This window comes from Podarcis cretensis, assembly GCF_951804945.1.
Source record: "Podarcis cretensis genome assembly, chromosome: 14".
Lineage (NCBI taxonomy): Eukaryota > Metazoa > Chordata > Lepidosauria > Squamata > Lacertidae > Podarcis > Podarcis cretensis.
The window spans coordinates 39,115,414-39,121,467 of NC_137183.1; positions in this window are offsets into that span (position 1 = coordinate 39,115,414).

Consider the following 6,054-nt stretch of genomic DNA (forward strand, 5'->3'; position numbering starts at 1 on the left):
AAGTTTAATTTTGCATTCATTGCTTGATCCACTTTTGCTCAGAATGTTGTCCAGAATCAAATTTATCCTGTCCTCCCAAAAACTGGGCTTACCTCCTCTCCATTAAGAGGACTGTGTCAAGAGGACTGGATTACGATTATTATTTTTTAAAAAATCAACATCCCTGCTGAAAAGTAGCAGGGGGTGTTCTGAAATCTCATGTGTTTGCAGTAAATCCTCTCTTTCCGCCAAACTGCTTGCATCTCCTGCTGTCGGATAGCAATTGATAACCTTTAAATGCCCTCTGATCGCTTTCTGCTACAAAAGCAGCCCGGCTAGAGGCAGAAATCACATACAAATGCTCTCAAGATCTTCACGCAGGCAGAATGCTGGTTTCTCCTCCATAAATCCACAAGCTGTAATCGACTGGGCTGTGAGAGGGATGCTAAGATTTTTCTTTCTTTTTTTGTATTATAGGCCTGTGTCAGCAGCTCTGTCATTTAACTCGGAACCAATGCAATAATCTGCACTACACAGTCCAGCTCTTTTTCTAATGGTGCTCTTGGCAACCAATCCCTAAATGGGGGCAAGTTCTGCGGACTGACCTCACAGTTCACAAAATCCAGAACTGCAAGTAGCTCCCTCTGCCTTCATGCCCCCATCCCTGCTCATTGTCATTCCCTTCCTGTTTTGCACCTGGCAGAGGACACAGATATCCACTCGCTGGCCTGAGCTGCAGCTACGTAGATTCAAACCGCTATTAATACTTCACCACCATGAGCAGCAGACAGCTTTGAACATTTATTGAGAGCTATTAAGATACTGTAAGCTGAGGATCATTCAGCTGGGCGCTTGAGAGATGCACAATGGTGAGGGTGAGGGTGTCAGGTTAAAAAAAATAAATTACAGTATACAATTATAAATCCAAAGCAAGGCACTGTTAAACAACATGCAAACTATAATACATACCCTTCCAAAGGAAGGGCTATAGTTTTGCATGCAGAAAATCCCTGATTCAATCCCTGGCATATCCAGAATGGGGTGGGGGAGACTCTCGTCTGAAATTCTGGAGAGCTGCTGCCAATCAACGTAGACAATACTATGCTAGATCAACCAGCTTTCCCTAATACATAAATACATCAAAGGGTTGGGGCTTTATATAAAGGATTAGCATGTCTACTCAGAAGGAAATCCAGTTGAATTCAATGGGATTTATTCCCAGGTAAATGCATGTAAAGCTGCAACATTAGGATTACAGTACAATGTACTCTTTTTGGGAGTGAACCCTGTGTGATACTCTGGAGTAAACATGCCTAGGAATGTGCTGTTTTGACTAACACAGAGTGTAAGAATAAACTCCAACATGCTGGTTCTTCACTCCCACAAAGAACCAAAGTAGAATGGAAGAATTCTGCCATCTCCAGTGCACTGCGCCTGGTGATACTCAAATCCCGTTTACAGGAGCTGTAGTTGTGGCTGAGTTATGATGCTACTTTATTTTGTTTTGATTTATTGATAGATTGTATTGTATTGTATTTGCATTAATATATATTGTTGTTCACAGCTTTGGGAGCCTTAAGCTAAAAAGCAGTATACAGTATAAATAAACCATACCACACTCCTTCCCTGCAAAGAATCCTAGGAATTCTAGCTTATTAAGGGTGCTGGGAATTGTAGTTTCTGTGAGAGGTGAAGCACAGCTAGCAAAGGCATTTAGGGTATTGCTACCATTTCCACCGCACTGGGTGCTGAGCCTGGGGGGTGCTGTAGGACGTTGTAACTATGACATAGTAAATTGAGAAGAACCAAAGGCAAGAGGCGGGGGGGCATTGAATTTTGGCCTCGCGTAGGGAGCTACTGAAAGACCAAAGTCTGCTCTTGCAGCTAGGACTGGTCTGGAAGAACAGCAGCTAAACAAAGTTCTTATAGTGAACTAATGTCTAGCTTTTTTCAGAATGATCACCTGGGAATGGTTTCCTATTTTAGAACAATTTGTATTGATAGAATTTTTCCACTTTTGTGTAGAAGCATTTTAAGTACTTGGATTGCATAAAGAGTGAACAGTTGAACAAATGTAAATGGAAACTTAATAAAACTATTTGTTGGGAGGAATTTCCACTTTGCTCGACTGTTTTATTGACTTTGAGTTTTACTGTATATTGTTATATTTTGGTTTTAAATTGTAATGTTAAGTGTTCCTCACAATTTATTTACTTACTTGGTATTTAAAAAAAAGAAGAAGGGCAGTATGCAAAAATTCTTAACTAAATTATAGTTACATCTCACATGACCCCCTTAAGAGCCAGATCAAGATATTTTGCTGCCTGAGGCAAAAAAGCCAAGATGGTGTCCTGGCCACATATAGAAGCCATTGGGATTGGCAGTTGAAACTAATTTGAGCACTGGCAATGGGACAGGAAGCTTGCTGAGGGGCCACGGAGCAGGCCACAAAGAGCTCTATTTTTCAGTGCCTGACCCCCAACAGTGGCTAGTTCCCACTGGAACATCTAAGGCCACATCTATACTATGCATTTAAGACACATTGATACTGCTTTAAAAGTCATGGTTTCCTGCAAAGAATCTTGGGAACCATAGTTTGTTAAGAGTGCTGAGAATTGTTAGGCGATTCCTACTCCCCTCACAAAGCTATAATCCACAGTGTCTTTTAACAACTAATCCTTCTTCAAAGAGAACTCTGAAATTTGTGGTTCTGTGAGAGTAATAGGGGTCTCCTAATAACTCTCAGCACCCTTAATAAAATGCAGCTCCTAGAATTCTTTGAGGGAAGGAGTATCATAGCAGAGGAGGCTAGCCTGGAATGCTGGAACTTCAGCAGCTGTCTGAGGAGGCTGGCCTCTGGTGCCAGCTGTGGACTGAAATATTCTGCTCCAGGGCAAAGAAAGATCCCTGGCTCTACTGGCAGGATTGACCTGCCTTTGCAAAACGGCTCAATGCCAGCATATGATCAAGCAATACGATAATAATAAAGTACCACAGCCCCAGTTTGCAGGCTGCTTCCGTCTTGCAGCCAGAAGGACTCTGTGCACCAGGGTATAAGGCCACCCATGTGAGCAAACAGAAGTCGCAGCATGAACTGGGGGTCATTGCGAAAGATATTTAGCAACAATGTCCATTAGCATTCACTTTGCAACCATGCTGTTTTTGCACTCCCCACTTCTGCAACTGATAGAAAGTGCCAGGAGGGGCTTTCCTTGTAAGGAAAGAACCCTGCAGAGGAGGGATGTTGGGCTTTTTGCTTTAAAAAACAAAACCCTGTTTATAAATACATTGAAGTGCTTAAGCCCTTACCAGCAATATGAAGCAGTACAGCCCAGCCACAGGTTTAGCACCTTAGTGAGAACTAGAGTCTTGTTTAGGCTTATTGTGCTCTCTGCCTGCTTGTATCTTGCCAAGGAAGGAACATAACTGGCCCTCTGCCAGTGTAGTGGGGCTTCTGCTAGAAGTTCGCTATTAATATATAGGAAATACAAATACATGCACACACACAAATATATGTGTGTGTATTCTTGTCACACAACATTCACTCCAAAAACCTGTTTTCAGTTCCTAGAGTGACTGATGTATCTAGAACAGGGATGGGGAACTTGTGACCCTCCAGATGCTGTTGAATTCCAGCTCCCATCAGCCGCTGTGAACATGGCCAGTAGTCAGGGATGTTGGGAGTTGTAGTCCAGCAAGATCTGGAGGGCCACAAAATCTCCACCCTTGATGCAGACAGACTGATCCATTAATCTCAGCTCTGAAAATATGGATGATTTTGTACTGATTGAATTTAAAAAAACCCTTCTATCCTGTGGGCTTAGAGCAAGTTTTTAGATAATATAACGTGGTCAGTAACTATTGCAATCTATATGGGACTCATACTTGAAGGAGTAATTTAGCGTGCACTTTCAGAATAATGACATCCTGCAGCTCCCTAGAAAAACAGTACGTAAAGCATATGAGGTACTTCAGTCTACACTAGCAACAGGTACACATTGTAAGGGAAAAGGTGCAGCACTATTTAACCAGGTACAGCTGGGACACGAAAGAGGCTCACCTGCTGCAGATATCAACAAGGTGAAACTAGAACGCACATATAAATAAGTACTGTTAGAGGTTATGCGGACATGGCTGTGCATTATGGACTTCACACATTATAAGGTGTCCTACACAGAAGTCAAGCACGTCACAAGAACTTAACACGCAAACCCTTTGTAAATCATTCCTGAGTTTCGCTCAGTGTTATTATTTATATTAAACATTTATATTCCACCTTTTAGAACCACGTCCTCACAAAACGGATTCCGGCAACAGAAAAAAAGACTATCAAAACAGAATATACAAATTAAAACTTAACACCAGATCAACACCAGAGAGATCAAACCAGGGAGGCTTAAACATTTTTTAAAAATCTAGGGAGGCCAAAACTTTAACAACAACAACAATAACCACCACCAAGAAAGGCTAAGCAGAAGAGGCAGAGGTTCAAAAAGCATCCACACTTGACAAATATCTCCAGTGAGGATGATCATAGGTGAAGAGTCCAGTGCTTTTTTTCTAGAAAAAGAGGTGCAGGAACTCCCCCCCTTTTTCTTTTACAGACAACCCTAAGTCGTTGAGCTGCTGTTATGCTACAAAGAGGTGCTGGAACTCAGTTCCAGTGAGTTCCAGCTGAAAAAAGCCCTGGAAGAGCCACCACTGAAAAGGCTCTGTCTCCGCACAGGTCATTCGCAGGATGACCAAGGCAGTTTCAGCCTCATAACCAGGTCAGAAAATGTACAGAAATGAATCCAAGTAAAGAAGTATCATCCATGACTGTCTGGAGTTGAGATGCCACCACCTTTTCCAGTGTCACTAAGTTTGATGAATCCAGTTCCCTAGTAGGCATGTTTATGACTGCAGCATAAAATGGTTCATTAGGGTTTCCAACTCATCACCAAAAAAGGCAATGCAGCACCAAAAAAGGGGCACTTTTACTTAACATCTGCATATGATAATTTATATGTACAGAAGCAGATTTTGAAATTACTGCAACTTAAATAGGTATACTTCTCACTAACCATTCTCAAGAAGACAGTGACTAAGTGATCTGTATGCCCGCAGTGTCTGCCACCCAGATGCTCACAGCTGAAGGACAACTTTAAGGCTCCCTCTCTCCCTTCTTATGGCCATTTTATCTTTATACCACACATGGACCGGACAGCCCTCTAAATAGAGGATTGTCCTCTGTAAAGCAGGACACAGATACCTTATGTGCAATCCAATGCATGTCTATTCAAAGCTAAGTCCCACTGATTTTATGAGGACTTACTCCTCCATAAAGGATTGCAGCATTACAGAACATATTCTTTACAGAGTAATATTTGCAGAGTATTGGAAGAGCGGCGGGTGGGGGGGGGGAATTTTTGCGGTGTATTATACCACAATAATTTATTTGAAATTATTGCTTATTTTGAAGAGCTTCTCTGTTCATTTTATGTATCTGATGAAGCAGATGGAAAGGCTGTAGCTTAGTGGTACAGTATCTGCTTTGCCTGCAGAAGATCCCAGGTTAAAAACCAGACAATTCCATATAAAATGGGCAAACCCCTCTGCCCTGCCTGAAACCCTGGAGAGCTGATGGCAGTGAATACAGCGATACATGGACCAATAGCCTGGTTGGAACAAGGCAGCTAAGGCCCTATCACCTCAGGCCCAGGGGCCAAATGTGGCCCTTAAGTCTTCCCTCTCTGGGCCCCTGAACTCTCCCCAGCCCCCGCCCCCAGCCTTGTTGTATACCATGAATAGGTTTTGCCTGGCTGGAATGAATCTTTGAAGTCTGATGCATCCGAAGGACAGGTGCAGAAAGTTCTGTAAAAAGGCAAAATTTGCACCCGTTGTAAGACTGTGGTTTCATTTCTGGTGAGGAAAACCCACAACCCGATTATTATTATTTGAGGATCGAGGAAGCTACCTCTATCAGGCAGGTAGGCCCATCAATAGCCTAGCGAGAAAAGGGGGCTGGGCTTGTCGCGCTGCCCCCGCCCTTTATGTTAATCAGCGCTGAATCACGCTCACCTGACGGGAGGGGGA